This window comes from Castanea sativa, chromosome 6 (assembly GCF_040712315.1).
Source record: "Castanea sativa cultivar Marrone di Chiusa Pesio chromosome 6, ASM4071231v1".
NCBI lineage: Eukaryota > Viridiplantae > Streptophyta > Magnoliopsida > Fagales > Fagaceae > Castanea > Castanea sativa.
In genome coordinates, this window is record NC_134018.1 from 5844911 (window position 1) to 5855979 (window position 11069).

Sequence of the window (11069 nt, forward strand, 5' to 3'; positions counted from 1 at the left end):
CTGACATTTGATATAAAATTAATGTAGGCTGCATTAGTTTTTCTAGCCCTTCTAAGTAACAAAAGAAAGGTGATCTCATGAGCTTTAAATATCAATTGTGTATTTTTACTTCATTTAAGCTACCCCACAATTTCTCTGACCATTTGCCTGGGGAGAGAGAGAATTCTTGCAAGTGACTGTATTTTCTATGTGTAGCCTACATATACTTATGCGTACAAGATTTGCAATTCATCTATATAATACCTAAAAGCTTAAGCATAGTATTTATTATTATTATTATGCTCATGTTGAAACACATCAACATAGCATTTCGGTCTACTTCAATCCAATTGGTACATTCGTTTTATTTCGATCCACTTCAGTCCATCCGGTCCACTTTAGTCCATACAATTTGGTCCACTTCTGACCAATTCGGTCCACGTTGGTCTATTTCAATCTATTTTAGTCCATTTTGGTCCATCGGTCCATTTTGGTCCACTCTAGTCCACTTCGGTACGTTCAATTTACCTCAGTCCATTTTGTCCTCTTTGATGATGTTTTAGGAGGAGAAGATTATGTTAAAAGAGGAGCTATTTAATTGACAATTATGTCAAATTTTTAGTGTAATATTGATAAGTATCTTGACAAAATTATATTTTCTTATGTTATTAAAGTTTTGTATTTTTTTTCCTAATATTATGTGATGGATTTGCTCATACATGCTTCCTTCTTTAGCCATTCAAGACATATAAAGGATGAATCATTTGTATGAAGTACTAGAAAAAAATCCAACCACACATTAATTTATTTACAAAATACCTCGCATTATATAATAATTGAATGTAAAATATATTATATTTTCTTTAAAAAATATACAAAATTTAAAACACTTTCTAATAACAAATATATAGATAGCTTAATTTACAAAATCTAATATATTGTATTGACTATACTTTATTAGAAAATAATTACTTCATTTTAAGAAGGGATTGAGACTAATACTTATAAGTCTCATATACTATTTTAATTTTTTAATTAACAGGAAAAAAAATCATCGAATATTTTTTTTTTAAATCATTAAATTTTTTTGGAGCATAGGGCAAATCTGCTATTAGTGTTTATAAAGCCTGCATGTAACAAAATTACAAAAATATTATTGAACCAGAATTCACTAACCACTTTTCTCAACAAAAAAAAAAATAATAATAATAATAATAATAAAAATCACTAAGCACTAAAAGTGTTTTTAATGGATTAAAACGCCAACACCGCAATAAAAGTAACATCTTATGATTCACATTAAAGGATTATTAGTAGGTAGACAAATCCAAAGTATAGCTCTTGTTAGATCTGATATTTTGATTAATTAAACTAATAAAATAGTTGACTCGCAATATTTTTTAAGACTAATTTGGGAATTTATGGCCAAGAGTCTTGTAACTTAATTGGTTTTTTTAGTATTTCTAACAAAAACATTTAGAGTTTAAATTTTCTATCTCCCATTGTAACTATTGAATTATCAAATAAAAAAAAAACATGTGAACATATGGGTCCAGTTAATGAGTGCACTAGTGCATTCATTAAGGTTGATTTTTTAATTGCAATCGATTTCCTTTTTATAAGTACTCAAGTCACTTCAACCACTTCCTAATACAAGCATTGAGCTAAAAAACAATCATACAAGTGGGATTCGTTTAAAGCCTCCTTAACAAGTGTACAAGAGCATTGATTAACAAGCCAAAAAAAATTTACTTGAATAAAATTTTCTTTGAGAACTTCTCAAATATCTAGTAAAAACTAGAATCCAGACTTCTTTCCCTGAGTTTTCAAGGCTACTGTTAAGCTAGAACGATATCTAGTCTTACTGCATTTCCATTATGCATTCGGTGGTATCAGGGATCTACTCAATCAAAACCATTCTGCATCACCCTCAACCAGTTATCACAAAATGTTGAAGTGAATACTCTTAGCAAAGTTAGCTTAAATAGGAAATTATTGAGGTTTTAGCTAGTTATAGTTTCACTAAATTGTTATTGAGGTTGGTATGAATGGGTTATGAGCTTAGTCGCGGAAAAGGAATAAGTAAATGGGAAGACTAAAAATGCAAGTACAAAGACTAAGACTTAAATTGTTAGTGTTTGTGAGACACCCATTAGAATTCTATCATCTGAAGTGTAGACTTCGATGGCTTTGTTGAAAATGATTGTGAAAGAAAGGAAAACGGAAGAGGTGCCCATTCCATTAGTGCTTCTTGAGTCATTAGCCAAAGTCATGATAGACCATAAGAAATCAACGAACCTGTCCTAAGAAATCAAGGAATCTATGATGGCTTTGTTGAGAACATAAATAAAAATTAGATAATATTAATAAAGTAAAAAAATGAAGATAACAAGTACAACTATGAGGTAGTTATCATCACTCTTTCACATAAAATACACACCTTCCAGCTCTGCTTTAAAGACATAATATATTTGCCTCTGATCTCATTTGGAATTATGAGGTGGTTAATATGGCTCTCTCAACACTTCTACTTCTTACTGCTCTTCTATTGTCTTTTTACTTCATCATCATCATCATCTATTGCCTCTACTTTGAAACCACTGTGCTCCCAAGACCAGTAGTTAGCATTACTCCATTTTAAGCAATTATTTACCTTTTCAGAATTTGCTTCTTATGATTGTAACCTTTTGGGTTATCAGCATTCTTATCCAAAGATGGAGTCTTGGAAAAAGGGCACTGATTGCTGCTCGTGGGATGGGGTTACTTATGATAGGGTGAATGGAAACCTGATTGGCCTTGACCTCAGTTGCAGCTGGCTTCAAGGCACCATCCCTTTAAATAGTACTCTCTTTCTTCTCTCTCACTTACAACATCTCAAGCTTGCTTTCAATGACTTTGAACTTTCGTTGATTTCATCTGGGTTTGGTCAATTTACTAGGTTGAGATATCTTAACCTTTCAGGTTGTGTGTTTTCAGGCCAAGTCCCACTTCATTTATCGCACCTCTCCCTATTGGCCTCACTAGATCTCTCTCAAAATCATTTTGTTAGTCTCGAAACATTTGTTGTTAGAAGGCTTGCTAAAATTTGAAGATGCTAAGAGAACTTTATCTTGATTTGGTTGACATGTCTTCTGTTTCACTTAGGTCTCTGATGAATATTTCTTCTTCATTGACAACCCTTAGTCTCTTTAACTGTGAATTGCAAGGGACGTTACCAGTTGATATTTTTCGCCTACCAAACCTACTTACACTCTTTAACGTCTAATATTGAACTCAAAGGGTTTTCTCCATTGGTAAATTTGACAAGTCCCTTAAGGTTTTTGGATCTCTCTTACACTAATGTCTCAGGAGAATTACCAAAATCAATTGACAATCTAAAATTCTTAAGGAAATTGGGATTACGTCAATGCAATTTTAACGGCCCAATACCTGTATCACTCGGTAACCTTACACAACTCACTGATTTGGATTTATCTGAAAATCATTTTAGTGGTGAGATACCATCATCACTTTCAAACCTCAAGATGCTATCATACTTGGGTCTAGAACACAACAATCTCAATGGTAAGATCCCATAATCACTTTCATTTTACAATGTATAGTTTGTGCAAATTGTTTGAATCTCATAAAATTGCAATTTTGCAGGTTCATTTCCCTCATCAATTGGGATCCTCACAAAAGTTACTCAAATTTTCCTCCGATCTAACTACTTCACTGGTCAAATTCCATCACTTTCAAAGCCAAAGGATCTCAATCTTATTGACTTAAGATTCAACAACCTTAGAGGTAGAATTCCTGATTTTTTGACCAACCTCACAAGACTCACCAAAGTTTACTTGTCTTAAAACCAACTCACAAGTCAAATTGGTGAATTCCAAAGTAGCAATTCCTTACAAATTCTTAGATTGGAAAATAACAGGCTTTATGGTTCTATTCCAAAATCAATATCTAATCTTGTGAATCTTATAGAGCTTGATATTTCATCAAATGACTTGAGTGGCATTGTGGAATTTGATCAGTCTACAAAGCTCAAAGAACTTCAAACTCTTGATCTTCCATATAACAATCAATCATTAAGCATCAAAAGCAAATTTAATGATACCTTCCCTGCTCTTCAATCTTTGAACTTAGTTTCTTGCAACATAACCAAATTCCCAAATTTCATAAAACTGTCAAAAAGATTAGAAAACTTAGACCTATCTAATAATAGCATTTACAGTCAAGTCCCGGAATGGATGTTTGAAATTGGGGAGAATTTGGTATACCTAAATCTTTCTTATAATTTTTTATCAAGTATAGATAGACTTCCATGGAAGAATCTAAGGTTACTTGACCTTCAGGCCAATCTATTGCAAGGAAAGCTTCTTGTTCCTCCATTTTATACAAAAGTTTTTTCTATCTCACACAATAAATTGACAGGGGGTATCCCATCTATGATTTGTAATGTAAGTTCCCTTGCAATCTTTGACATATCTCACAACAATTTGGGTGGGCCACTTCCACAATGTTTGGGAAACTTCAGTTATTCTCTTTTAGTGATGGATTTGCAGATGAATAATTTTCATGGCATCATCCCTGATACTTTTTCATGGGGCTATAGCTTGACAACTCTTGTCTTAAATGGTAATCAATTTGAAGGGCTATTACCAAAATCTTTGGTTCGCTGTACAAGTTTAGAAGTTCTAGACCTTGGAAATAACAGGATAAATGATTCATTCCCTTCTTGGTTGGAAGCTCTATCAAATCTAAGGATTCTTGTCTTGGGATCTAATAGACTCCATGGTCCAATTGGAAATCATAAAACTGATGGGATGTTTTTCTCTAAACTACAAATTCTTGACCTCTCCCACAATGAGTTCATTGGCCTTTTACCAAGAAATTATTTTGAAAACATGAAAGGCATGAGGAGTATCGATGAAGATAAACCTGAACAACAATATTTGGGTGAATATTATCTTCACAAATATCCAACTGCAACTTATTATCAAGATTCAGTAGTGGTAACAGTAAAAGGATTGGGGATAGAAGTACTGAAAATCCTGACCATCTTCACAGCAATTGATTTATCAAGCAACAAATTCCAAGGAGAGATTCCAGAAGAACTTGGAAGGCTTAAATTTCTCCAACTGCTCAACCTTTCCCATAACAGCCTAACTGGACATATCCCATCATCTTTGGCAAATTTATTAGCACTTGAATTGTTAGATCTCTGTTCAAATAAACTCGGTGGGGAAATTCCCATGCAATTGACAAGCCTAACATTTTTGGCCGTGTTAAACCTTTTGCAAATCCAGTTTACTGGATCCATACCTCAAGGTAAGCAATTTGCTACATTTCAAAATGACTCATATAATGGGAACTCGGGATTGTGTGGATTTCCACTGTCATGGAAATGTAGTGCTGACGAGCCTCCACCTCCACCACTAGCATTAAATTTCCAAGAAGACAATAATGATTCAATGTTTGGAAATGGATTTGATTGGAAGGCTGTGTTGATTGGGTATGGATGTGGATTGGTGTTAGGATTAGCTATGGGATATGTTACGTTTAAAATGGGAAAACCGCAGTGGCCAGTAAGGTTGATTGAAGGAGAACAGAATGGAAAGGTGACAATGCCCAACAACCAAAGACCCAAGCGAAGAAGAAGTTAACGTGTGCTCTGAGGTAAGTGTGACAAAATCCTCTTTGAATTTATATTGTGTGGTTTTGAATAAACTTATCTAAGAAGTTAAAACAGTATTTTTGTGAAGTTCATAATCTGTAATTTTTCTCTGTTTTGCATGCAAGGTATTGTAAAAAGTGATGAGGACCCTATTCTCTACTATGAATCAGTCAAGATTACTAGCTTTGACTTACAGGTGTTCATTAGAATGGCAACTATCAAGGAGTGGATCATGCTTGTATGAATTATGGTGTCGTTTCCTTATTCCTCAAAAAATCATTTTCAGATTTTATGTATGTACATTTGAGGGTATTCTATGTGTTTGTTTTAAAATTGTGTCGTGTGTTGGACTTAATCTTGGAGCTGGTGTTGTTCTTAGTTGGCTTATCTTTATGTATGTACTAGTTGCAAATCAATGCGATGCAAAGAAAAACTGTGTTTAAAGGTGTAAGCCGATTTTATTTGTCTCGAGCTCAAACAAATAAACTTAAATTCTTTATATTTTTATCTAATGACTAAAGCCAGAGAATAGAATGCCCTAGACAAAGCCAACTGTGTAAAAATAAAAATAAAATAAAAATTGGTGAAGAAATGGAAAGTCACCACAAAGAAAATAAAAGATAACAAAATGGGAAAGATAGAGAAATATTAAGGTTATAAGCGTGTGAATATCAAGATAGCAAAGTGCTTGTTAATAACTTACTATTATAGAAAATCACCAGAAAACGTAGCGATCTCTCTCTTCCAACTTTATTCCGTCAATCCACCCTATATACATATGCAAAAACTCGTATCTAAAATAATCAAATATAATGAGCACATAGTCAGAGCATTAGTTTTCCAATATTTACAAATAAGTTATAAAAAATCTAACACTAATAGCCATCAAAAGCTATATTAGAGCTTCTCTGTTTCCATATCATTGATAAATTTATCAATGGTTAGTGTCAGAAATCATGAGTACAAATAACGAATAAGTATTGAGGAAACAAAACTGAAAGGGAAATAAATAAAAAAGGACGATGGATTTCAATTCTTACCTAAGCTCACAACAATAGCAATAGTTCATGTCCCTTCGGGGTGTGCATTGGGCATTGTCTGGGAAATGGAATATAAACACCTAGAAAAGCCCCACAAACTCTATATAAAAGCAAAAATAAATCACAAAATTCTAACACACATTTCCACAAACATGTAAAATGCAACAAATGGGAGATCTAGTATCATACAGCTTTTAATAAGAAAACAAACATGGGAAATCCAAAATCTGAGACACAATAACAAACACACACAAAAGCTGTAAATAAAAGAAGCCATTCATTGTTGCTCTTTTAATCACAGTATCTATCACTCTCTATCTATAAACACACTTGGACACGTAAAATAAAAATAAAATTAAAAATAAAAAAAGAAAAATTAAAGAAATAGAAAAAGAAAAATCTTTCGTTTGAATTTTGAATCAAATATGAAGTTTTGGTGTAAAATTTTCTGGTTGCTACCAATCAAATATATGTACTCTCTTTTATATTTCTTTTTTCTATTTGTGTACTCAAAAAAAAAAAACAAAATAAAGGCATGGTGAATACCGTAGCAATATATATACCCTGTGTTACTAAATGAAAAGCTGCAATATAAACGACTGGTCGTATTTGGTTTGGTTTGGAAAGAAATAAGGTATATTTTGAGAAAACTCAGCTGTAATCTTGGATGGAGCGTTAGCGACATTAGAGACTCGGACTCCTCTAACTTCACTTCCTTGTGTTCTCAGATTTCTTCTATACGGTTGTTTGATCCCGTGTTATCGATCTTACTGTGTTCTCTTCTTTGTCAAGTCTATCAAGACCGTATAATATATACAAAAGAGTGGACCCGGGCCGGGTCCGGGCTCGAGCTTACTATCAAAGTTCTTGATAAAATATCTAAAACAAATACATTATTTGGTTCGGCGCCTAATATTCAATTAATTAAAGGCTTAGTAATATATGAGCTAATCATGCAATATTATATTAAACTTACTACCAAGCTGATTCTCAAAAAAAAAAAAAAATTACTACCAAGACTTTTTTTTTTTGGTGCTAAATAATCACTTTATTGAAACAAAAACATGAAGACAAAAAAGATTACAACAAGGAAGAGAATTTGTTACACAAAAAGGATTACTACCAAGCCCATTAATTAACTTAAACTTAGCTTGTTTTCCAATTGAGCCTTATTGTTTACAAGCTTATTTATGAATATATATATATATATATAGATGCTTGGGTTATATGTATTTGTTTTCACAATTAAATTCACAATTTTTTAATAGCTTAAATTTTAGAGATAATAGGTAATTTAATATGCTATAAAAAAAATGTCATGTTAACAGGTGTTCTTAGGGCAATTGTTAATAAATTATTTTAAGGAAATTTTTAGCATCATTTTCTTGGAAAATATTTAAAAAAAATCCTAGAAAAATTAATTATTTTATCATTTTCCTATAAAACGTTTTTTAAAATAATTCCTAAACCAATGCCCTTAAGATATTTATTAACATTTTCAAAAAAAAAAAAAAAGATTCTTAAACTTTCAGAACAATAATTAATTTAACATAATATAAGCAGAAAAAATCCATAAATTTTGGGGAAAATTGGTAATTTAATCAATATTTCAATCAATTCCTCTTTGCTTCCAATAAGTTGAACAATTTATCTTCTTTAGTCGTAAGTTATAACATTTAGTTTATGTATTTGGCACTTTTTAATAAATGGCAAAACATTTTTTTTTTTAGTGGAGCACTCTCATTCAAATAAGCATTAAATGCCAAACATATATTAATGTTGCATATTCTACAAGCTTATTATTCTAACCAGAAATTTGTTACACTCACTTTGGAGCACTCTCTAAATTCAGCAAATTTACGTAGATTGTAAAAAATAAAATAAAATTGCCTTGGCTCCCCAGCAATTTTGTAGAATACGTTTCGCTTGAATTTTTGTTCAGTTCTTTGGGAATGCTCTAAAATGGGATGAAAGACTTGGTGAATATATAATTTAGTAGTCGTAAATATTTTTGAGAAAACATTTTCTACTAATTACTTTGATATCTTTGAAAAGTATCACTAAAATTTCTCGTGATCTAGAGTCAGAGTCGGGGTTTGATTTAGGCCTAAGGCTATAATGATGTATTTTTTTTGTTGTGATATTTAATTTACAGTTTTTTTTTGGTTACATTTTATTTATTACTGATTAAAAATGGAAGCAAATAAGTAAAAGCAAATTCGCTTAAAATAAATTCAGTGGATTTTATAACATCAATAGTGTAAGTGCACAATTGCACCTGGGCCCAAAAGACAATTATGGGCTTAGGCCCAATGAGCCTTAAACAATGAAATTTTGTAGAGTGTGTGCTCGAAATCTAATTTAGAGGTACTAAGAACTTGACAACAAGCTAAGGTATGAAGATACTTGTAAATAAAAGATGATATTTGCAAAGGGACCTCCTGAGACGTGAGCCGAGGACCACTTCTATATTATTTCTCTTTCTCTCTTAAAGGTTACAATTCTTAATTTCTTTCTTGGTAACTGACCGATCCCCTTTTCTTTGGCCTTCTCCTCCTTTAAATACTTCTTCCCTTGGTGCTTTATCCACGTGTTGCTCAAATCTCCTCTCCCCTAGATATTTCTTCTTTTAGTGCTTTGAATAGTAACCAAAAGTTTCGGTATACTGTTCAGGGGTCACTTCCCCATTAATGCGGCCAGGGAGGTAGGTGTAGGGTCTTTAATGTGGAGGTGGCAGCCTTTGCCTATGATATTTTTCTAACACCGGTGTATCTAAAAGGTTCAGGGGTTCCCCCTTTTAACCAACAGTCTTTCCGGAATTCTGCCTTGACCTTCATAGTGAATCTCTGAGCTCTCTTGGGTCTATCCGAGGAGGAACTCACCCTCGGACGTGTCCTCGGACCCTCGGCGTATGGGCCGATTTGTAGTACTAATAGATTCTTAATTTAAGAACAGGTTGGCCCTCCTTGCTAGAGCCTAAAGGCCCAAATGCCTGCTTAGGTCCTTTTACTCCCCACAATAGCCCCTCAAAACTCTATTTTTCAGCATCCGAGGAGAAAAATAGGGTTTTGATCTAACGAGAACTTACCCCACACATTTTGTAAATAACCACACGTGTGGAGATCGTTTCGTGTTCCAGAAGATGTCATTTGGCGGTTTCAATTTCAAAAACGCACGCATTTATGACCGTAAGTTACACCTTGTCCCCCACGTTCAACGGTGAGATGAGCATCTAACGGCCCTTGTTGCCCCCTGAAAATTTGGGCGGGACGAATGCAATTTTAAGGCCGCTTCCCGCACGTCGTGACGCTTTGGAAACATGCGCCTTTATTTATTTTTTCAGAGGCTAATCACATCAAAACATCAGTAGTTGCCTTTTCTCTGCAGAAATCCGTGGAAACTCGCACAACTTCAAACTCGTAAGTTCCTACTTTTTCTTTAATCCATTCTCCTCGGATCTTGTCCTCGGCTCCCACCTTAACCATTCTCCCTTTTAAAACTCAGTCTTTCGTTCCTTTCTAATGGGGAAATTTAAGTGTTTAGTTGACACCGCCGCTGGGATGGAAGGTTTTAGAGCCAAATACCACATTCCCAGCGACGTAGGTTTAAGATACTGTCCGGCAGAAGCCGTGGCTGGGTCTAAAAAAACGGGAGAGGTTATCATCCCCATGATTGCCTTCATAGAAGGTGGGATGACCCTCCCTATGAGAAGCGTGACCAGGGAATACCTCCGCAACCACCGGTTGTGTCCCGACCAGTGTGCTCCCAACATTTTTAGAGTCTTAGGAAGCGTCGACGCTCTAAACGAGCAGATGGGTCTAAACCTTACCTAGCATGACGTCGCGTTTATGTACGAATGCTACAAACTCACTAGGGTAGGTTATTATATCAAATCCCGCTCTAGCGTAGTTAGGTTAATTTCCTGTCTGCCCAAGTCCAATAAAGGCATGAAGGACAACTACCTCATCGCCTCAGGCAACTGGCACGACGACCCCCACTGCCTAGTCAAGTGGGGAGATCCAGGTGTGAATCCTTAGGATCGAACTTCCCACCCCGTAGCTCCATTTAACATCTTGAAACGTTCATTTACATTTACTTAAGCGTTTAACTTTAGTTTATTACATGTCCTACAAATCTGACTATGTTTGTCTGTTTCGATATCTTTCTTTGCAGATAAACAACATGTGCGCCCGCGCTTAAGTCACTGCAACGTTGCAGATTTGAACCGAGTGCTACGCTCAGAGGTCTTCGTGAGTGAAGACTTGCAACTTAGAGCGGCTCATTTGATATTAGGGTACGACCCTATCTCCTCGGACTTCCAGGAGATCGAGAACGCCATCATTGCGGGTGACTAGAGGCGTAGGAGGATCCACGTAGCCAGACCGCAC

At 34.5% G+C, this 11069-nt stretch overlaps 1 pseudogene; it reads left to right on the top strand.

The window, feature by feature from the left end:
* The first annotated feature begins 2474 nt into the window (after positions 1–2474).
* On the top strand, positions 2475–5630 carry LOC142638853 (receptor-like protein 6; annotated as a pseudogene).
* Positions 5631–11069: the final 5439 nt, after the last annotated feature.